Source organism: Lepus europaeus, chromosome 22 (assembly GCF_033115175.1).
Source record: "Lepus europaeus isolate LE1 chromosome 22, mLepTim1.pri, whole genome shotgun sequence".
Taxonomy (NCBI): Eukaryota; Metazoa; Chordata; class Mammalia; order Lagomorpha; family Leporidae; genus Lepus; species Lepus europaeus.
The window spans coordinates 40656615-40679798 of NC_084848.1; the positions used below are offsets into that span (position 1 = coordinate 40656615).

The following is a 23184-nucleotide window of genomic DNA, read 5'->3' on the forward strand; positions in this document are numbered from 1 at the left end:
GAGCATTTCAGGCATGGAAAGCCAAGACACTGTGGCAAAAAAATGACCTATATGAGAGATCTCTATGAGTGAGGCCCCAATGTAAAGAAGGGACCATCAAAGAAGGAGGTACCTTTCTCTGAAGGGAGGAGAGAACTTCCACTTTGCTTATGGCCTTGTCTAAATAATGTTGGGGTTTGTGGACTCAAAGGCTTCCATAGCCTTGGTAGCTCATGACAAGAGCCTTAGGTGATCACTGACGTCATAAATAAGAGCGTCAATTGTTAAATCAACAACAGGAGTCACTGTGCACTTGCTCCTCATGTAGGACCTCTGTCCTTAAGGCGTTGTACTATGAGAATTAACGGCAAAACTAGTTTTCAAACAGTACTTTATACTTTGGGTGCAAACTGTTGAAATCTTTACTTAGTATAGAGTTGATCTTCTGTATATAAAGATAATTAAAAATGAATCTTAATGAAGAATGGGGTGGGAGAGGGAGTAGGAGGTAGGACGGGAGTGGGGCTGGGAGGGCGGGTATGGGGAGGGAAAGAACCACCATAATCCAAAAGCTGTACCTAAGAAGTTTATATTTATTAAATAAAAGCTTTTTTTTTTTTTTTTTTTTTTTAAAGATGCCCCAGACCCAGAAGGCTCCTCTTGCTTACTGGAGCTTTGTTGTGACTCAAGCCCTTATTCATCAATAATGCGAGCCTTGGCAGTGTGAGAAGGGAAGGGACATTATCAGAACGATGGCCTAGGCGTACGGGGAATGGCATGCAGCTTGCTCCTGCTGCTTTGCGAAGGGCTGGACTACCGGCCGCCAAGAACGTGTGCATTTCACACGACTCACTGGAACCAGCCTGGCAGCCGCGGAAGCACACGTTTTTGAAACAACCGTCCCACGGTGTGGGTACAAATCACAGCTCAAATCTTCCACTAAGAGATGCTGATGGAGGATGCGCTATCCAGCCTCTAGTCTCGCGGCTCACCGTTTAGTTTGGGTCACTTTCAGCCAAGGCAACAGCCTGAAGCCACACGAAATACACGGCTTCGGACTCACGGGAAGTTAAATTTGATTGCGTAGGGCAACACTTGACAAGTCCCCGCTTCTTTGTGTAGTAGCCGTGAGGTTCACACCTTCGCTTCGGGAATCCCGAGCGCTTTAGGGAGCCGGCAGCAGCGGCGCCAGGGCTGAGGGGCAGTCAGGTGACCTCGGCCCGAGTCCAGAGGGGCCGAGGAACTCGCTGCAAATCCAACTGCACCTGCCGGACGGATTCCCCGGGATCCAGGATCCGGCTCGTTCGCAGCCCTGGGCGATCGGCGTCCCGGGATCCAGGCCGGGTCCGCCCCTCGCCCCGGGGAGGGAGGGACCCGCAACCCCCATTGTTAGCCCGCGTCTCCGGTCGTCCCGGCAGGTGGCCGCGGGTCGGCACCGCGCGCGGAGACACTCGGCCTCGGATTCTGACTCCACGCGCCTCCCCGCAGAAGGGGCTCCCGGGGCTGCCGCGGCCCGGGGAGCGGGGTGGAGACCTGGCGGCAAATTCGCAGGTCCACTCCGGACCCCGGAGTCCACGCATGGCCAAGTGCCTCGCCGCCACCGGCCGGAAAGGCCTTTGAGGGGAGAGGGCGTGGGCCCTTCGCCCCCAGCCCCGCGGAGACCGCTAGGCCGCCTCTCCCCGCCGCCACCTGCGAGGTTCCCAAACCCGGAAAGAAAGTTGCCCGGCCCGGGCGGCGGGGCCTGCTGCGGGGGCGGGCCGCTCCGCCCCGGCGCTGGCGGGCGCGCTCCACACTGGCCGCCGAGCGGCGAGCGCGGGACTGGGCGGCGGGCGGCGGGCGGCGGGCGGGGAGGGCGCGGGGCGTGGTCAGCAGCTCCGAGCGCCGAGGAGCGGAGCGCGCCCGGAGCCCCCGGCCGGACGGCGAGAGCGAGCCGGAGCACGGGCGCCGAGGCGCGATCGAGCGAGCGGGGCGAGCGGGGGTGCCCACCGTGGACAGCCCGGGCCCGCGCCCTCGCCCTGCGGCCGGGCGGACGGCGGGTGAGCGCGGCCGCGGGGCCCCAGCAGCCCCAGTGCGCCCCGGAGGGAGCGGGAGGGAGGGAGGAGGTCCCCGAGCCTGGGGGCGGGGGCGGCGGGAGCCCGGGACCGACCTGCCGCCCTGGTCCGAGCCGGGCCACCCGGGAAACTTTGCGCGGGTGGGGAGAGCGGGGTGCGTGGAGGGCGCCGCAAACTTGTCAGCGGGCGGGGCGCTCCGGGGATTGCAGCGAGCGCCAGCGGGTGGCGTTTGTCTCTCCGGCTTCTTTGTGTCACCTCCGGGTCCCTGCGCGCCGGTCCCCCAGGCTCGGGAAGGTGGCTGCGCCCCGGCGCTCGGCCCCCGGGTGCCCCGGCCGCCCCCACCCCGGCGCCGGCCCAGGCCCCGGGCGCTCGGGGCGCGGGGTGGGGCGGGGGAAGCGGTTGATTGTTTGCATCCTTCGGGTCACGCCTGGGCGGGAAAGATTTTGAACGCTCCCCGCGTGAGAAGGGACGCGGGGAGCCGCGGCGCACGGATTGCAGAATCGTGGGCGGCGCGCACGGGGGCTGCAGAGGGCGCGGGGCCCCCACCGGCCCGGGCCCAGAGGGGCAGCGCCGGGACGGCCGGGATTCTAATGCCATCTTGATTGTTTGGGGTCTTTGTTGTGTGCGGTTGCCGTGAGGGTCTGACGTTGGCCCCTTCTCCTCCCTGGGGTGTTTTCCTCGCTGTTTTGTTTGCAGCCAGTGCGGCTGGAAGCCACGGTTGGGGAGGTTTGAGAGGTGCTGGGGGCGCCTCCTGTTACCGAAGTTGTGATTTCCCTGTTGGAAGAGGCGTCCGAGGCGGATGCCAGCGGGCACGGTTGCGTGCGAGCGCCGGCAAGTCGGGGCTAGGCCGGGACGCCCCAGCCGCGCCGCTGCACTGAGCTCTTTCTTTTATAAGTTTGATCGGATGCAACTTCTGTCTGCTGTTCTCCAAGTTCCCCCAGCCCCGAAGGCCTCGCCCGCAGCTGTGCTGGCCGTGGCTGTGCTGGGGCGGTTCCATCGTGGATACTGGGGGCAGGAGGAAGAACCTGACCGTGCACCCCAGGCACCTGCGGTGGGAACAGCTCGGTCTTCCGGGAGAGCGCGGGTTCGGCTCTCACGGGAATGCCAGGCCTGCTGTGTCCATGTGTTTTAATGCATCACGTCTCTCGTTTTCTTTTTTGGAAAACTGTTGGGACTCCCAGGGGCTATTTCTGGAATAATGACAGACTAGCCTCAACCCAACCGGGCCACCCCCCTCCCCTCCCACTTGGGGGGACCGTGGGAACAGGTGTAATCCTCATTGAGGTTTTTTGTGGTTCACCCTCTAGATTCAACAGTGAGTGACAAGTGGAGATGTTTAAGTCTTGGTCCGCATGTTGGGGTTAAGGAGACTTTTATTCGAGTTGGAAATTCAAGCTCAAGCCTGTTTGTAGCCTTGTGCATGAACGGCGTTTAAAAGGTGGTGTGGGTGTTTACCCAGTCAGACGTGTTGCTGGCATTTCAGCCATCTGTGCTGGGTTGTGGGCTACTGCAGTGTGTTCCAAGAACCCAGCCACAAGGGGATTATTCTACTGTCCTCAGTAACCTAGGGTGAGACTTTAATGTAAAATCCAAAAACCGAATCAGACCCATTTTCCTAAGTGAAGGGAGAGGGTGAAAGGCGATTTGTTCATTTGCCATTACTCTGCATATTTTCCATAATTTCACTAAAATTATTCCTTCGTTTCCTCCAACAAGCTCCTACCATAGGCCAGCCACTTTGCTTGACGCTGGGTGTCTGGGTCGTAGTGGGTGCCGTTTATAGAACAGTAAACACTTTACATAGGTTGTTTAGTTTATTTGTCATTGTTTATTGAATACCTAACTGTACTGTGCTGGGTGCTGGGTTACAGGGTGCCCGAGGCAGCTGCCCTTATCTAAGGGCAAGAGAGGGAGAAAGTAGAGTTTTTTTTTAAAACCATCACAGTTTTTTCTTTTTCAATTTGAGAGGCAGAGAGCGAGTGAGCTCCCAGATACCAGTTCACACTCCCCAGATGCCCGCAGTGACTGTGGCTGGGCCCAGGCCTCCCACGTGGGTGGCAGGGACCCAAGGACTTGGGCCATCGCTGCTGCCTCCCAGGGTCTGCATTAGCAGGAGCCAGGACTTGAAGCAGCCACTCTGGAATGTGGGGTGCGGGGTCTTAACTGCTCAGGCCCAGCACGCACTTCGTGATTGCACATCTGAAGACCACATCACGTGAGTTTTCTGTGCGGCCTCCGTCTCCCTGTGAACGAAAGGCAGAGACCCAGTACAGCCTCCCAGAGCTCGCCTCCTGTCTCAGCCGCTGCTGCACTCCCGACCCGCGCATCCACAGCCGGACTGGCTGCCTGCCTGCCTTGCTGCCCGAGGGCCCCTGGACTTCCTGTGCTGGGCCCCCCACGCCCCCCGCCCGCCATCTCTGCTCCCTTCTCATCCTCTCCACCTCTTTACACCATGCAGGGTCTCACTGAGCCCTCACTGGCCCACAGACAAAACCATAGCCCCCTAAGCATCTCCCATGCCTCCTTGTGTAACTTATTATTATTATTTTCCATGCCAGGTAACATCTGTTGCTTGTCTGTTTCCCCCTACTAGATTGTACACCCCACCAACGCTGTGTTGGGGCTGCAGAAGGTGCCTCAGTGCCTGGCACGTGGTAGTAGGTTCTCAGGCACGTTGTTGAATGGACGGTGAACAGGACCGGGAATGGAATGTGGAGACACAGTGTGAGACAGCGATCTCCGCCCAGGTGGCACTGGGACTGACACTTGGAAGCTCGGAAGGAGCTGGCTGTACTGATGATAAGGGCTGTGGAGAGGAGACAGGCGCCAGGCAACAAAGGCCTTGAGGCTGGAAAGACCTTGACCGCATGTGGCTTTGTGGGAACTGAGAGATCACGGTGGCTGAGCAGATGTTGGGGGGGAAGCTCACTGGAGGGTGATGATCAGGTGTTGGAACACACAGGGTCTTTCTTCTGTAGAAATTCACTTGGATCTTCAAGGAAAATACTTATGAAAAAAACTAGGTCTGGATTCCAATTTTTTTTTTTTTTGCACCAAAATAGACTTATTTTTTAAATTTTATTTTCCCATGAGCTTTTGGAAGTATTCACACACACACACACACACACACACCTTATTAGCCTTATTTCATGGCTTATTTTTTTTAAAGATTTATTTATTTATTTGAAAGTCAGAGTTACACAGAGAGAGGAGAGGCAGAGAGAGGTCTTCCATCCACTGGTTCACTCCCCAATTGGCCGCAACGGCTGGAGCTGCGCCAATCTGAAGCCAGGAGCCAGGAGCTTCTTCCAGGAACCGGTGCCCATATGGGATGCTGTTGCCTCAGGCCAGGGTGTTAACCCACTGCGCCACAGCACCGGCCCCTTCATGGCTTATTTTTTTTTTTCAGTTTTTCTTTCTAATATTTTATTTTATTTTCATTTTTAAATTAAATTTTTATTTAATGAATATAAATTTCCAAAGTACAGTTTATGGGTTACAATGGCTTCCCCCTCCCAAAACTTCCCTCCCACCCACAATCCTCCCCTTTCCCGCTCCCTTTCCCCTTCCAATCACATCATGATTCATTTTCAATTCTCTCCCGCTCGTTCCCGCGCTGGCGAGATTCTGCGGCTCGGCTCCCGCGGTTGGGTTTCCACGCGGTGGGCTCCCTGTAGGTTCTCTGTGTCACATCCACTAGATCCGGAAGCATTTCCTCTGCAGTTTTTTTCTTGAATCTTTTCCTGAGGCTACAGTAATTCCACTTTTATGAAACTTTATTTTCCCAAACTAAGGCGCACGTCCTCACTATCCACCATCTTGGCTCTGCCTCCCCTTCATGGCTTATTAAACTGGGTCCTGTGGAGACTGAGTAGCCTTCCGTGGTCATCAGTAGGGGAATGGCAGAGCCTGGGCTTGGAGGCTGTGCCAGGAGCAGAAGACAGGGGCCCTAAGCCCAAGGAGCTGTTGGTGTCGCACGAGGACTCAGCACTGCGCTGTGCTCATTCCCAGGCCATGGGGGCTGGGGACCGTCTCAGTCTGCCTGGCAGTGGGACAGGCCAAACTGGGAAAAACTAACCCAGTGTTGTGTTTGTTTGTTTAGTTGTCATTATGAAACATTTCAGATTAACCACATCTCAAGAAATAGCGTTAATATTAAATGCAGCTGCCTGTTCTCCGGCTTGATTTCCCGGGTATCAGTGAGTGACCCGTGTCTCCTAAGCCCCCTCCTATTTTACACTAAAAGGGTCTGGAGTAATGTAAAATCATTTTTGTTTAAGGCCTGCAGTTCTTCAAGAAATTGTACGTTATGTTCTTTTTTTTTTTTTTTGCAGTATTTATTTATTTGAAAGGCAGAATTACAGAGAGGCAGAGAGAGAGAGAGAGAGAGAGAGAGAGAGAGAGGGCTTCCATCCACTGGTTCACTGATTCACTCCCCAAATGACCACAATGGCCAGAACTGGGCCGATCCAAATCCAGGAGCCAGGAGCTTCTTCTGGGTCTCCCACATGGGTGCAGGGGCCCAAGCACTTGGGCCATCTTCTACTGCTTTCCCAGGACATAGCAGGGAGCCAGATTGGAAGTGGAACAGTCGGGACTAGAACCAGCACCCATATGGGATGCTGGCACAGCAGGCGGCTGCTTTACCTGCTACGCCACAGCGCCAGTCCCACCATGGCTTTTTTTCTTGCACCAGGAGGTGAGAGGTGGAAAGGGGGAAGGAATCAACCCCCCCAGGTCTGCGTTTTCCAGACCCCGAGACTTTGAAAGAAGTGTGAAATGATGGGCGCTGTTGACAGCTTCTGAGGTCCGCGCATCACCCTTGACAAACGTGAGCCTCGCGCTCCTGCCTGCCCGTGTCCAGGCAGGACTGGAAACTCCAGTCTGGGCTGCAGAGCTCGGCTCTGTCCAGAGCCACCACTTACACGTTGCTCTGTTCCCACCTGGCTTTTGCTTTTCCTTTAGCTGCTGCCACTGCTTGCAGTTTATCATCAGTGCGTAGCTCCTCTTCGGTCTGGTTTGTAGATACACCCCTATTCGATTCACTCCACACAGTCATTTGCTTTGTAAATATTTATCGAATCTAGGCTCTGGCACGTGGATGAAAATCAATGTCCCTTGCCCCGAGCCAGCTTTCCAGTAGGAGAAGGGCTACGGGCAGAGGCACACACAGTCCCAGGGAGGTCACCGCGCGCGTTGGGGCGGAGGCGGGAGCAGGAGGAAGCAGTCAGCTGGGGCAGTGATTCTCAACGTGTGGTCCAGGGACCAGCAGCATCAGACCTATTGAATCAGAAACTATGATGGTGGCAGCACGGCAGCACGGCAATCTGTGTTTTTTTTTTTTTTTTTTTTTTTTTTTAAGATTTATTTAAGAGACAGAATTACAGACTGAGAGAGGGAGAGACCAAGGGAGAGATCTTTCACTCTACAAATTGCCAAAGCTGGGTCGATCTGAAGTCAGGAGCCAGGAGCTTCTTCTGGGTCTCTCACGTGCATGCAGGGGCCCAAGGGCATGGGCCATCCTCTGCTACTTTTCCCAGAGACATTTAAGGGAGCTGGATTAGAAGTGCAGCAGCTGGGACTTGAACCAGCACCCGTATGGGATGCTGGTGTTGCAAGCAGAGGCTTAGCTTGCTACACCACAGCTCTAGAATGAGGTGCACTGGCAGAATTAGAAGATCTGACATTTTTTCCTAGCTTTTAAAGACCATGCGCTGGGCCAGCAGTATGGTGCAGTGGGCTAAACTGACACTTGTGTTGCTGGCATCCCATATCAGAGTGCCAGTTCCAACTGCTCCACTTCCTCTCTAGCCTGGGAAAGCAGCAGAAGATGGCCCAAGTGCTTGGGCCCCTGCACCCACCTGGGAGACCCAGATGGAATTCGTGGCTCCAGGCTGTGGCTTGTTTCAGCCCTAGCGGTTATGGCTATTTGGGGAGTGATACCAGTGATAAAAGATTTTTCTTGGCCGGCGCCGTGGCTCAACAGGCTAATCCTCCGCCTTGCGGCGCCGGCACACCGGGTTCTAGTCCCGGTCGGGGCACCGATTCTGTCCCGGTTGCCCCTCTTCCAGGCCAGCTCTCTGCTGTGGCCCGGGAGTGCAGTGGAGGATGGCCCAAGTCCTTGGGCCCTGCACCCCATGGGAGACCAGGAGAAGCACCTGGCTCCTTCCATCGGAACAGCGCGGTGCGCCGGCCACAGCACGCTACCGCGGCGGCCATTGGAGGGTGAACCAACGGCAAAGGAAGACCTTCTCTCTGTCTTCTCTCTCTCACTATCCACTCTGCCTGTCAAAAATTAAAAAATAAAAAATTAAAAAAAAAAAGATTTTTCTTTCTCAAACTCTAACTCTGCCTTTCAAATAAATACATTTGTTAAAAAAGGAAGTCCACAGTATGATCTAGTAGTAAGGTTTTATCCTTTTTATTTATTTATCTGGAAGGTAGAGGATGAGAGAGAGAGAGAGAGACAGAGAGAGAGAGAGAGAGAGACAGAGAGAGAGAATGAATCATTTGCTGGTTCACATCCCAAATGCTTGCAACAGCTGGGGCTGGGCCAGGCCAGTGCCAGGAGATGGACATTCCATCTAAGTCTCCCATGTGAGTGACAGGAACCCAAGTACTTGAGCCGTTAGCTGCTGCCTCCCTGGGCAGGAAGCTGGAATTGGAAGTGGCGTCGGCACTCAGATCCAGACGCCTGATATGGCATGTAGGCATCCCAAGTGCTGTGCTCCCATCCCTGAGAGTGTGGTATTTACCCACATTGGATTTGAAGAGCCCCAGCTGGCACTCATCAAGTATATAAAACATTGATTGCCGTACACGGTGAAGGTCAAACAAAGCAAAATGCTGAAGTTGTGTTTGACACTGGAGCAATGGTAAATTGGATATAAAATCTTTATTATAAAAAATTTCATGTGCATTCAAAGAGAGAGGATGTTAGGTAAGCATTAGCTAGAACCAATAATTATCAAATTCTGCCAATCTGATTTTCACCACTCTGCGCTCACTGACCTTCCATGCTGGATTTCATAGATCATGCTGTTTTGTCCCTAAATAATTGCATTTTATGTTATTTGAAACATAAAGTTCCTAGAGACAAATCTGAATCCTGTGCAGTCATAGAATGGTTACACTTTAGAAGCACCAATAGGGGCCGGCACCATGGCTCACTTGGTTAATCCTCCACCTGCAACGCCGGCATCCCATATGGGCCCCGGGTTCTAGTCCCGGTTGCTCCTCTTCCAGTCCAGCTCTCTGCGGTGGCCCAGGAAGGCAGTGGAGGATGGCCCAAGTGCTTGGGCCCTGCACCTGCATGGGAGACCAGGAGGAAGTACCTGGCTCCTGGCTTCAGATTGGTGCAGTGCCGGCCATCGCGGCCATTTGGGGGTTGAACCAACGGGAGGAAGACCTTTCTCTCTGTCTCTCTCTCTTACTGTCTAACTCTATCTGTCAAATTAAAAAAAAAAAAAAAGAAGTACCAATAAAAGGTATCTGGAGCTCATTTGCACAAATATGGGCAGAACAAAGGAAGTGGACACATATGCATATATTCCTATTCATGTAGGATTTATTAAGATTAGAGAACTTGTTGCTGCTGTGAACTCATTTTACTAGACTATTTTATGTTCCCTCATTGTCCCGACGGCAACATGTGTATTATGCTGACAGATAATACTCCAGAATTGCAAGAAAGAATCTAGACCCAGGCCCTGCCAAAAGGGAATGACTGCCCATGCATTTGGAAGGCAGACTTTGGGCGAAGGCAGGCATTAGAAGGCTTGCGGGCAGGTTTTTCATACGTGGAAATGAAGCCCTCTCACTACTCATTTTGGCAATAGTGTTGCCTGTTTTGGAAAGAAAAGGTAGTCAGCATGTAGGAATGTCTTATCTATATTGTAAATGAATTTATTACTACGTTAGATTTTCAGGGTTGCAGCAAATGCATGATCGTTACTGTAACAGTTTTCATCAATTTGTATGTTCATGTGATATTAACACAAAGAGAACAGAGTCAGTGCAGTTCATAGACAGAATTCGAAGAATACAATGATGCTCCCCTCCCTCCCCAAGGGCTATAAGCAATAGTCAAATGAAAATATCATTTCACTCCTATTTATGGGACACTTTAAAGTAATCACAGATGATTAAAATTCAGCATTAGAGATGTATGATTTTTTTTTTAATCCAGTCATCTTAGTTGATGTGTCACGTGCAGTCTTTTCCTCAAAGTCAGAGATAACCCACGTAGGCAGAAGTTAGGCCACACTATGGGTTGTGTTTGGAGAGAGGGCAGAACTGCTGTACACAGAAGGGCTCCTGTTAAATCCCTTTGGTTCGGGGTACCAGGTGTGGTTTCCTGAGGAAAAGCTGATTATATCACTTGCCACAGAGATTTTTTTTTTTAAGATTTATTTGAAAGGCAGAATTACAGAGAGGCAGAGAGAGAGAGAGAGAGAGAGAGAGAGAGAGAGAGAGAGAGAGAAGGAGAGGTCTTTCATCCGCTGGTTCACTCCCCAAATGGCTGCAATGGCTGGAGCTGTGCCGATCTGAAGCCAGGAGCCAGGAGCTTCTTCCAGGTCTCTCACGTGGGTGCAGGGGCCCAAGGACTTGGACCATCTTCTGCGTTCTCAGGTGTATTATCAGGGAGCAGGATCAGAAGTGGAGCAGGCAGGACTTGAACTGGTGCCTATATGGGATGCCGGCACTGCAGGCTTAACCTTCCACGCCACAATGCCAGTCCTCATGGTAGAACTTTTAGTTAAACATCTGAGTGAGTGATTCAGAAAGGAGAAAAAATGAAAAGGAATGACTTACAGTTTCTGTTCAATACAGAGTTAAAGATGTATTTTATTATTTGCACTTTTTATGCTGGTAAAGAAAACAAGTAATTAGCAGGTCCTTATTAAGATCTCCTGTATAGTCACTGGATGACACTGAGCTGAGACTTTTACCCTTGCTAATAAATCTTTGTTTAAAAGAACACAAGTCACTTTTGTAGTCTTTGTACTTTTTTTTTTTCATTGTAGCAAGCTCCGGCTCTGTTGGGTAATCATTAATTTTATAGAACTGTTTCTACGAGAACTGACTGTATTCCCTAATGACCTGGGAGGAAAGGCACTCGGCAATGTTTGTAACCACAGGCTGGTGATTTAGTTACAAAGACTGCTGGTGAGGGTTTCTGCGGGTGGAAGGTGAGCTTGCTCTGGTGAGTCATCCTCTGCCTTGCGCGGGCTGTGCGTTTTCTTAGCAGCTGCTGTGGGTTTCAGGTGTGAGCAGAGCAAGCATGTTTGGAATTGATTCGCCGTTCTTGCAGGTTCTGTGTGTGTGCTAAGCCTTAGAAACTGCGAGTGTTGTCTGTGCCATGAAGAATGAAGGAATGCGTTCATGTCCTGTCTAGACGTTCCAGATAATTCCTGATGGATTTTTCACTGGGAGTGGGTGCATGCGAGGGCGTGAAGATGGGAAAGAAAGAAAATAAACGCATCTGGGTCACTGTGAATCCCCCTGATGGCGCCCCATGCACTGATAGGATGAAACGTCATTTACTAGGGTCCTGGTCCTGAGCGAAAAGTCCGCATGCGTTAGTGCTGAAGGAACACTGGCTTTTAGAAGTGTCTGACCTTGGTTCAAATCCTGGCTTTGGTATATACTAGCTGTCTCGTGGTGGGCAAATGACCTCACCTCTGCGTGATTCCTCATCTGTAAAAGTGAAGCTGAAATGCTATCTACTTTATAGGCAGGAGTTTGTGAGCGTTCCTGAAATAATATGGGCAAAAAGGCCCAGTCCTGGGGTGCAGCAGGTTAAGCCACAGCCTGCGATGCCTGTATCCCGTAGGAGTGCTTGTTCAAGTCCCAGCTGCTCTGCTTCCCATCCAGCTCCCTGCTAACGCTCCTGGCAAGGCAGCAGGAGATGGTCCCTGTGCTTGGGGCCCTGCCGCCCACGTGGGAGACCTGGATGGAGCTCCAGACTCCTGGCTTTAGCCTGGCCTCACCTTGGCCTTTGCGGCCATCTGGGGAGTGAACCAGCAGAGGGAAGATCTGTCTCTCTGTCACTCTTCCTTTTAAATAAATAAAGTCTTAAAAGAAATATGGGTAATTGGAAGTACACTACCAAAGTTCTTATATTCATTTCAAGGGTGCAGTGCACAAAGAGCTAGGTGGCAGGTTAGAGAGGACAATCAGACATGGTCCCCAATTCTTCAGGAATTGGAGGAGACGACCTCGTGAGCAAACCGCTGTAGCAGTGCCCGCTGAAGCTCAAGCCAAGCCCTGTGCGTGCATCACAGCAGTGGTGGTGACGGGTGCCAACGTGGGGAAGCTAGAGAGCTAATTTTGTAGAACATTTGACATTTGAGCTGGGTGTGTGTGTGTGGCTGGGCCTAGAACAATGAGTTGGGTTTTCATGGGCGGAGAATGCAGGCTGCATTCTCAGGACCCTGTGGGCTGAAGAAAGGCACAGGGTTCGTGGCAGAATGTGGTGATGGGCGAGAAGGCTGGGAGACGAGTTAGGTTAGGTTTCAGAGGGTTTTGCATACAAACGTATTGGGACCATATTTTCTCCATCAGCGGGGAGCCAAAGCAGGTGCCTGGTGAGAGCTCTGTCCGTGCTGATGTTCTGAAGGATGTGTTAAAGAGACACAGGGAGACATTTGGATAAAGAGACAGAGGGGAGTACAAGGAGAGAGAAGAGAGAACTCAAAGCCAGGTACTAAAGAGCTCACTGGTGCCCTCAGTTGAGAGAAAGCACAGGAGGAGAGGGTGTGGGAATGATTGGATGGTGCGGCAGAGGTGGGCTAATGGGATTTTGGAGCTTGAAGATGAGTGGCGCATCTCACTGGCAGGCAGTGGGAAGTTCAGTTCTGAAAAAAGAGAGGCTAACATCTATTGTGCACTGGCATCAAAGAGCTGTTGGAAAAATAGAATTGAAAAGTAAGTTTATGTTGGTGCAGGACATTTTTTTGAAATCCATACCCATAGTTTTTTCATGATATGCAGTTTCCGTGAACTTTTTAAAGACCTCTTGTATTAGGTACCTGCTTTTTTTTTTTTTTAAAGATTTATTTTATTTATTTGAAAGACAGAGTTACAGAGAGAGGTGGAGACAGAGAGAGAGAGAGAGAGAGAGAGAGAGGTCTTCCATTCGCTGGTTCATTACCCAGATGGCCACAACGGCCGGAGCTGCACTGATCCAAAACCAGGAGCCAGGAGCTTCTTCCAGGTCTCCCATGTGGGTGCAGGGGCCCAAGGACTTGGGCCATCTTCTACTGCTTTCCCAGGCCACAGCAGAGAGCTGGATGGGAAGTGGAGCAGCCGGGACTCCAACTGGTGCCCATATGGGATGCCAGCGCTGCAGGCGGTGGCTTTACAGGCTATGCCACAGCACTAGCCCCCAAATTTTTGTTTGCTAAGGAGAGAGAAGGAGGGAGAGAGAGAGAGAGAGAGAGCACCAGTTCCCCTTTGCTGATTTACTTCCTAAATGCCTTCAGCGCCTGGGCCCCAAAGCCAGGAGCTCGGGCCTTAACTCAGGTGTCCCATGGGGGTGGCGGGGACGCAGTCACTTGAGCCATCACCTGCTGCTTCCTAGGAAGAGCATTAGCAGGAAGCTCGGGCCGGGAACCAGAGCTGGGCGTGGAGCCCAGTGCAGTGTGGGATGCAGGCGTCCTAACCAGCCGGCCCAACACCCACCCCTCTGGCAGTGTTTGCTGATGAAGAAATCAAGGCTCGGAAGAGGTCTGATGTTTAAACCTCAGCTTTTATCTCGAAGCTCTTCTCAGTTCGACCTGGGGATCCTGGGCGCAGCCAGCAGGCTGCTCCCGGGGCCGCTTGTCATCCATTTCCACATGTAGGCTCCACGTACAGAGTCTGCTAGGAGCGGACAGGCGCTGTTTCTCTTTGCCCCTTGAGGAGAGGCAGGGAGCTTCCAAGGCCACTGTATTTCTCAGGTTCTTCTTCTTCTTCTTCTTCTTCTTCTTCTTCTTCTTCCTCTTCCTCTTCCTCTTCCTCTTCCTCTTCCTCTTCTTCCTCTTCTTCCTCTTCTTCCTCTTCTTCCTCTTCTTCCTCTTCTTCCTCTTCTTCCTCTTCTTCCTCTTCTCTCTCTCTCTCTCACACACACACACACACTCAAATATTATTTTCTTTTTCCATTCTTATATTTCTCTCTCCAAAGCTGGTCCCTGCAGACAACAACTGTATGTTTATCCATCTGAATATTTCCAAACACTCGGAACCTTGGCGGCAGTTAGGCACATTAGCTAGAATGGGAACATTTTCCTTGTTCTCCTGGATACCTGGTGTCTGGGTTTATGATTGAGGTTTCCTACATCCTGGCTTTTATTACAGACCGCTGTCCTGAGAGCACACAGACATCAAAGTGAGCGCATGTTAAACGCTCCCAGATCACCTTTTACATCAGTGACGTACCCAGCTTTAGAATTCAGAGACCTTGACTGTCTTCATTTGTTGCTAAACCAGTTCTGTTAATTTATTACACAAGTTTGCCAGTTAACTGCAACAGTGGAGAAAAACATGTTTCTTTCTGTCTTTCTTTTTTTTTCCAAGAGGAGGAAGAGCAAAGAAGAGGTGGGAATAGAATTTAACATAGGCACATTTTAGTTTGCTTCATATATATGTATATATAGTTTGGTATCTATTATTCTATCATCATATAGTATTCTTATTTACTTTGAAAACATTTTTTATTTTTATCTACTGAGAGAGAGAGAGAGAGAGAGAGAGAGAGAGAGATCTTCCATCTGTTGGTTCATTCTCCAAATGTCTGGCAACAGCCAGGGCTGGGCCAAGTTAGGGCTGGGAGTCCAGAGCCCAGGACCTCCCTCCAGGTCTCCCACGTGGGTAGCCAGAGCCCAAGCACTTGGATCAACACCCACGGCCTCCCAGGATGCATAGCAGGAAGCTGAATCTGATATTGTGTAGCCAGGACTTGAACTGACACTCTGTTAGATGTGGGTGTCCCGGGGAGGGGGGGGGGCTTGGCCCACTGCTCCACAGTGCCTGTCCCTGGTCACCATATTACCGAGCCCCTCATGTGTTGTGTGCTTAGATAATACATGTTGTGGTGAGTTCCTGTGCAGAGTCATGGGATAAAACATCCAGGGTTTCTCATTGGCATTTTAGGAGGACATGGGCTTTTGAGCCTGACATACTTGGGTTCAAGCTGACTTGTCCATGACTTGCTGTATGATTTTGGGCAAGTTGCTTAACCTCTCTGTTCCCTAAATGAGGCAGATACTGCTTGTTGTCTAAACCTAAGGGAATTAAAGAGATGATGCATATACGGTGTCTATACAAATGAAGTACTACATAAACGATCCTTAGCACCGTTTTATTATCATCATTATTATTTTTAATTTTTAAAAAATATTTATTTATTTATTTGAAAGTCAGAGTTACACAGAGAGAAGGAGAGGCAGAGAGAGAGAGAGAGAGAGAGAGAGAGAGAGAGAAAAGAGAGGTCTTCCATCCGCTATTTCACTCCCCAGTTGGCTGCAATGGGTGGAGCTGTGTGGATCTGAAGCCAGGAGCCAGGAGCTTCTTCCGGGTCTCTCACATGGGTGGCAGGAGTCCAAAGACTTGGGCCATCTTCTACTGCTTTCCCAGGCCATAGCAGAGAGCTGGATTGGAAGTGGAGCAGCCCGGACTCGAACCAGCGCCCATATGGGATGCTGGCACTGCAGGCTTTACCCACTATGCCACAGCCCCCCCCCCCCCGTTTTATCATTATTATCAAATAAAGAACCTACAGGCTTGGTCACCTGTGTAAGGAGCATTTGCCTGTTCTTTCAGGCTATACCAAAGGAAATACCACTGAGTTTTTCACTTTTATCCCACTGTAGATTGTCAGAAAGAATGTGCAAATATTGAGATAAACTTTTAAACACAGATGCAAATCAGAGCAGGTGTTTAGCCTCGTGGTTAAGACACCTGTGTCTCACATCAGAGTGCCTGGGCTGGATTCTCGGCTGTGGCGCCTGGCTCCAGCTTCCTGCCGATGCAGACCTTGGCAGGCGGTGGTCATGGTTCAAGGACCTCTCCCCCATGCAGGAGACCTGGATTGCATTCCTGGCTCCAGCCTCTGCTCTGTCCTGGCCATTGAGGGCATTTTCTTGGATGGTTTCTTCTCTCTCTGCTTCTCAAATGAACAAAAAATGATGAGTACATATCTCAGTACCTCTGTCAATCAACTTCCGACCCACATAAGTTGGAGGAGCTTCCCGCAAAGAACGACAGGTTTTTCTTTTGCCGGAGTCGTTCTACTTTGGGTTCTGCTTGGGAAAATATTTAGAATGCATAAGACAGATTTTGAGGAATGTTCTAATTGTTCACCAATAGGGAAAAATAACTCACGTTGTTTCTGGTTGGGAGTGTGTTATGTGTGTTTTGGCAACTGTAGACAAGTACAGGTGTTCCTATGGGGAAGGAAAAGTCCGTTTCTTAGAAACCTCAGAACTGTAGCCTGAAATTCCATGAAAAGGAAGCCCAAAGAATTTTTGGGACCTGCGTTGTGGCTTAGCGGGTAACGTTGCCACCTTCGACGTCGGGATCCCATATGTGGTTGCTAGATCAGAAGTGGAGTAGCCAGGACTCCAACCAGGCACTCTGATGTGGGATGCAGGCGTCTCAAGTGGTGGCTTAACCTGCTGTGGCACACACTTGCCCGCCTCAATGTGTGGTTTTTAAAGGTCAGATGTAGGCGTGTGCATTTAGCCCAACAATTGGGAAAAGCCCCTGTCCCACACCGGAGTGCCTGGAATTGATCCCCAGCTGCAACTCCTGATTCTGCCTTCCTACCATGGCAGATCCCTGGAGGCGGGCAGTGGTGATGGCTTAGGTAGTTGGGAGACATGGGTTGAGTTCCCAGACTCCTGGCTTAAGAAAAAAAAAAAAGCCAGATATATTTCTGAAGGAGCCCCTGCGCACGTTGCAAGTCAGAGCAAAGATAGGGAGCAGTCACAGCATGCACTGTGTCCTTTCCCAGAGATGATAAGACCTGGCGTCACAAGTTGGCAAACATGTATCTTTAAGAGAAAGCTCAGAAACAAGGCACTGGGGTTGTTTCTCTCCAGGTGAGAAAGTGCTGCTGGGTTTGGCAGTGGCGTGGGAGCGATTTTGCCGGCTCTCCAGCCTCTCCCGGGGAAGCGGAGCTGGGCGGGACGGCTTCACCGCTGGTGCAGAAGACACCTGTGTGTCCGTGGCTGCTGGGCTCCGCTGCTGCCCAACAAACGGATACCTGTTAGGGAGGCCCGGCCGGTGGGCACGCTGGAAAGACAGCTGCCAAGTCACACCGTGGTTCGATTGCTGGCTGCTTTTTCTCTTCTTTCGTAGTCACAGCCAGAATGCTGAGATCTGGTGGTTCTACAAGACTGGGCAGCGAGGACTTGGTTAGAGCTTCCTGCTGGCCAATGCGGCTGTGCAGAGCCAAGGGTTAGACATGAGAGCTCAAGGAGGACAGGGAGGAACACTAATTTGGGGAAGATTTGAGTTAAAATGTCTTCCAGGCCGGCGCTGTGGCACAGTGGGTTAAAGCCCCAGCCTGCAGTGCCGGCATCCCATATGGGCGCCGGTTTGAGTCCCGGCTGCCCCTCTTCTGATCCAGCTCTCTGCTATGGCCTGGGAAAGCAGTGGAAGATGGCCCAAGTCCTTGGGCCCCTGCACCCGCATTGAGAGACCTGGAGGAAGCTCTTGGCTTGCTGAATCAGCTCAGTTCTGGCCGTTGCGGTCCTCTGGGGAATAAGCCATCAGATGGAAGACCTCTCTCTCTGGCTCTGCCTCTCTCTGTAACTCTGTCCTTCAAATAAATAAATACATCTTTTAAAAAAAGACTTCCTTCCTTCCCTTCCTCCCTACCTACCTACCCTACCAACTTCCTTTCTTCCTTCCTCTTCTTTTTTTTTTTTTAATTAATTAATTTATTTGAAAGTCACAGTTACACACACACACAAACACAGAGGGGGGAGGGAGAGGTCTTCCATCCTTCCATCCCCTGGTTCATTCTCTAAGTGGCTGCAATGGCCGGAGCTGGGCTGATCCAAAGCCAGAAGCCAGGAGCTTCTTCTGGGTCTCCCACACGGATACAGGGGCCCAAGGACTTGGGCCATCCCCCACTGCCTTCCCAGGCCATAGCAGAGAGCTGGATCGGAAGTGGAGCAGCCGGGACTCAAACCGGTGCCCAAATGGGATGCTGGCACTGCAAGTGGTGGCTTCACCTGCTACGCCACAGCAATGGCCCCTCCTTTCTTCTTTCTTGTCAGAGTTAGAGAGAGAGAGAGAGAGAGAGAGAGAGAGAGAGAGAGAGAGAGAGACTGGACCTGCAAAGGGCTCAGGAATCAATCGGGTCTCCCATGTTGTGGCAGGGCCATCACCTGCTGCCTCTCAGGATGCACACTAGCGGGAAGCCGGTATTGGAAGTGGAGCTGAAACTCGAACGTGGGCACTCCACTGTGGGATGTGGGCATTGGAAATGACATCTTAACCTCTGTGCCAAATGCCCACCCTGGGCCATAGCACTTTCTTCAACTAAGTTTGATGTGCCAGAATCTGTAATAAACCTGCGAGGATTTACTAAATGATCCAAGGATGTGCAGATTTATTTGTTTTGTGCCCTGTAAAGATCTTGGTAAACTGTGAAATAGAGCTGGGTTGAAGAGAATGCAGGGGAACTCCAAGAGTCTTGGGGCCGGTGTGGTGGTGCAGCAGGCTGAGCCTTGCCAGTGGTGCCAGCATCCCATAAGAGCACCAGTTCCAGTCCCAGCTGCGCAGCTTCCTATGTAGCTCTCTGCTAACGCCTGGGAAAGCAGTGGACGATGGCCCAAGCGCCTGGCCCCTCCATCCACATGGGAGACCCGGATGAAACTCCTGGCTCCTGGCTTCAGCCTGGCCCAGTCCCAGCCATTTGTGGTCATGTGGGGAGTGAACCAGCAGTTAGAAAATCTCTCTCTCTCTCTCTCTGTCTCTCCTTTTCTGTAACACTTTCAAATATGTAAATGCTTTATAAAGAAAAAAATTTTTTTTTCAAAGAATCTTAAGGGAGGATGGTTTTGGCTTAGTGATTAAGATGCTGGTTAAGATGCCCACATCTGAGGCAGGCATTGTAGCGTAGTGAGTTAAGCCATTGTATGTGTCACTGGCATCCTGTATGAGCACAGGTTTGAGTCCCAGCTGCTCCATTTCTGATCTAGCTCCCCGCTAGAGCATTTGGGAAAATAGTGAAAGATGGACCAAGTCTTTGAGGCGATGCCACCCACGTGGGAGAGCCGGATGGAGTTCCAGGCTCCTGGCTTCAGCCTGGCCCAGCCCTAGCCCTTGCAGCCATTTTGGAGAGTGAACCTGCCGATGGAAGATCTCTTCTTCTCTCTGTAACTTTGCCTTTCAATTAAATAAATAAATAAATATAATAGATGTGCACATCCCACTGCAGAGTACCTGCGTTTCATCCCTGTTTTTGGCTCCCGACTCCAGCTTCCTGCTAAAGCAGGAAGGTGTTTGGTAATGGGAGGCAGTGGTCACGGCTCAAGTCATAGGCTCATGCCACCCCCTAGCCTGTGGGAGACCTGGATTGAGTTACCACCTCCTGGTATTTGTGGACATCAAATGCCTGCAACAGCCAGGGTTGGGCCATGCCAAAGGTAGGAGCCCAGAACTCAATCCAAGTCTCTCTTATGTAGGTGGCAGGAACCCAAGCACTTGGACCATCAACTGTTGCTTCCCAGGCACGTTAGCAGGAAGCTGGATTGGAAGCAGAAGATCCAGGACTCAATCCCAGAAACTGCTATAGGGGTCACACAAGTCCCAAGCAACAGCTTAATTGGCTGCACCACGAAGCCTGTTCCTTAAGATACTATATAATTAATATGTAGTCTTATTGCAAGTTGTGTGTTCTTCAAGTTATGCTTTCCCTCTCCACAGAGATTCACTTATGTTGATATATATATAGATATAGATATGTCTGATTTATTAATTTCCTTTCTTTAATATTCCATTGTGTGAAAATATCACAGTCCATGTACTCATTCATATATTTCTGGATATTTAATTTTTTATACCCCTTCTAGGTTTCCCTTGTTTGTTTCTTTTGCTCAATTTCCCATTGGCTTGTTTCTGAGAGGGTGCTTTGAGAAGTTTGTGGCAAATGGAATTAAAAGATTATTTTGGTGTGAAACTGTTTGAAATCCATGCATACAGTGATCTCCAAAAAGTTCATGGAAAAAGCATTTTGAAAATATAAGAATGACTATGCATGGATTTCAGTATTTTTTTGCACCCAAATAAACATTTTTAATTCTATTTCCTGTGAACTTTTTGGAGTACTGTCGCATATTGTTTTAATATGTTTTGGAAAGCTGTTGTTTAAGAAACATATGCTCATTAACATGTACACAAGCCACACAAGCTCCATCCAGAATTATCGGAGCTCCGTGTAGCTGTGCACATTTGAAAGTGTGAATTGTCTCAGCGTTAATGCGCCTGCAGACAGAGACGTATTCCTTTGTTCAGGATGGATGCGACCTAGTCTTACAATTGCTTGTAAAGATGGATTTAATTTCCCCACATTTATGTGACCACACGGGAGGAGGTGTTGACCCCACAGTCCTTTAAAATATGAGCGGATAACATTTCTTGGAAATCAGAAAACTCTCATTTTTCCCTCCACTACATAAAGCAGGGTAAAGGCTGGCCCCTGGGAGACCGAGGGAGCTGGGAGGTCATGGGGACTGGGGCGGGCGCTCAGTTCTCCGGGAACGCGACTCAGGTCACCGCTCATCTCTCTCCGTGACTCTCTGTTTAACTAACTTGGGTTGTTCCTGGCTTTGCGGCTTTCTTGCCCCAGTCACTTCTGGCTGCACTTGCCAGAGGTGCGTGCGATGCCCTTTGTCTCTTCTTGGCTACTTGCATCTGCTTTCTGGAAGGTTATTGTTTCCAAGGCTCTTAAGCAGCAGGATTAGGAGAGTTAAAGCTTTGTTGGCTTGGGCAGTGTAATCTTCCTATTTGCTCGGCTTTCTTCCCTCTCTTCATGGTGGATCCCTTGCACTAGCTTTCTGTTAGATATCCATTCTGCATTTTGCTCATTTTTAATTCTTTCGGATCTTCTCGTAGTTGCACAAGAGGACATCAACATTTTAAAGTACTCCCCACTCTAGATGCCTCTTTTGTGCTGGGTGCTCCCAAATTACTGTGATTTGCTGGGTTTTCTGGGCAGAGAACAGCTCAGGGGGTCCAGGAGACGATCTGGAAGCTGCCCGAGCTCTTTTATCTGACAGGTTGCTGTGGATCCAGACTCCTCTGTCTTGGGATTAGTGGGAACTTCAAAGTGGAAAAAATGTTGCTCAAAAGAAATATGTATTTTTAGAGGCAGAAAGTATTTTGAGCTTATTTGCTGTAACTGCTTTTTTAGGAAAAATGAGTGGACTTCGTAAGTGGGTAATCTGAAAGGGAAGACAAACATCTTGCTAAAGACATAGCAATGGGGCCAGTGCTGTGGCGTAGTGGGTAAAGCCACCGCCTTCAGTGTTGGCATCCCATATGGGTGCCGGTTCGAGACCTGGCTGCTCCACTTCTGATACAGCTCTCCACTGTGGCCTGGGAAAGCAGTAGAAGATGGCCCAAGTGCTTAGGCCCCTGTACCCATGTGGGAGACCGGGAAGAAGCTTCTGGCTCCTGGCTTCAGGTTGGCACAGCTCCAGCCGTTGCAGCCAATAGGGAGTGAGTCTGGATGGAAGATCTCTCTTTCTCTGCTTTTCCTCTCTCTGTGTGACTCTGTCTTTCAAATAAATAAATAAATAAATCTTTAAAAAAAGACTTAGCAATGTAGAAGCATGTTGAAAACAAGCTGCGTTAGAAAGAGTCGGGGAGAGCGATAACTTCCATCTCTGCTTCACTCTACTCCCCACCCCAAATGCCTCAAATGATGGTGTGGGGACAGGTGGGAAGCTGGGAGCTGGGGACCCAGTCACTTGAGCCGCCACTCTGCCTCCCAGGGTCTGCATTAGCAGGAAGCTGGAGGCAGGAGCTGAGTTGGGTTTGGACCCAGGCACTCCGATCTGGGATGGGATACCCCACCTGGTGCCTTAACGATAGACCAAACACCGAGCCCACAAGCTGCACTTCTCTTGTAGCCTTTTCTACTTGCTTAGTCAGAATTTTTTTTTTTTTTTTTTGACAGGCAGAGTGGACAGTGAGAGAGAGAGACAGAGAGAAAGGTCTTCCTTTTGCCGTTGGTTCACCCCTCAATGGCCGCTGCGGCCGGCGCACCGCGCTGATCCGGTGGCAGGAGCCAGGTGCTTCTCCTGGTCTCCCATGCGGGTGCAGGGCCCAAGCACTTGGGCCATCCTCCACTGCACTCCCGGGCCACAGCAGAGAGCTGGCCTGGAAGAGGGGCAACCGGGACAGAATCCGGCTCCCCGACCAGGACTAGAACCCGGTGTGCCGGCGCCGCAAGGTGGAGGATTAGCCTACTGAGCCGCGGCGCCGGCCACTTAGTCAGAATTAATATTTGCGCCAGTGGTTCTGAAATTCTCCTCCCCCCTTGCATTTCTTGCCATGTAACTTGATTTAAGGACAGAGGCAAAAATGTGCAAGGGGAAACACAGAGAATGGTTTGTGAGTACAAAGGGCACGGTGTTAATGGCCTGAGACAAGAATGTGCAGAGATTTTATCTTCTCCTAAGAGCACGGGGATAAAAATAATCTCTTCAAGTTTAGTGGATCCCGATTTAATGGTTAGAGGGGGACAGCTTCCGCTCTGAGCCCCAGGTTCTGGTATAATGATGCTGGAGATGGAAACCACAGACCAGAACTAACAGAACAAACTTTCTTCCTGTAGGTTCTTTGTCAACAGCCGTGAGTCAACACGATTCCCATGCTGCTCGCACCTTTTACAGATACAAAGGTCTGTGACGATGACCCTACTTCAGGGCTCCCCTCCTCCCTGTCCAATTTCCTGATTCCACTGGGAGGTTAAGCTCGGGGTGTAGGAGCTGCAGGGCTCCTTCTGGCCCAGGGCACCCCAGCTGTCACCTGCTTTTGTGGAGTCATAGACGTTAGGGGACACCGGATGGTGGCACTGGTGATGTATAAATTGGGACTGACTTAGCAGAGAAAACGAGCGAATTAATAGCAGTTAGACCTGGGTGGAGCAGAA

At 50.7% G+C, this 23184-nt stretch overlaps 1 protein-coding gene across 4 annotated transcripts in view; it reads left to right on the top strand.

Annotated features, from left to right (window-relative positions):
• Positions 1-1950: 1950 nt before the first annotated feature.
• SYNE2 (spectrin repeat containing nuclear envelope protein 2) overlaps positions 1951-23184 on the top strand; it is a 373661-nt gene continuing 352427 nt past the window's right edge. For all 4 annotated transcript variants that reach the window (XM_062181714.1, XM_062181717.1, XM_062181715.1 and 1 more), the window contains exon 1: positions 1951-2015. The gene's annotated coding sequence lies outside the window, so the exon portion shown is untranslated. The remainder of the gene's footprint in view (positions 2016-23184) is intronic.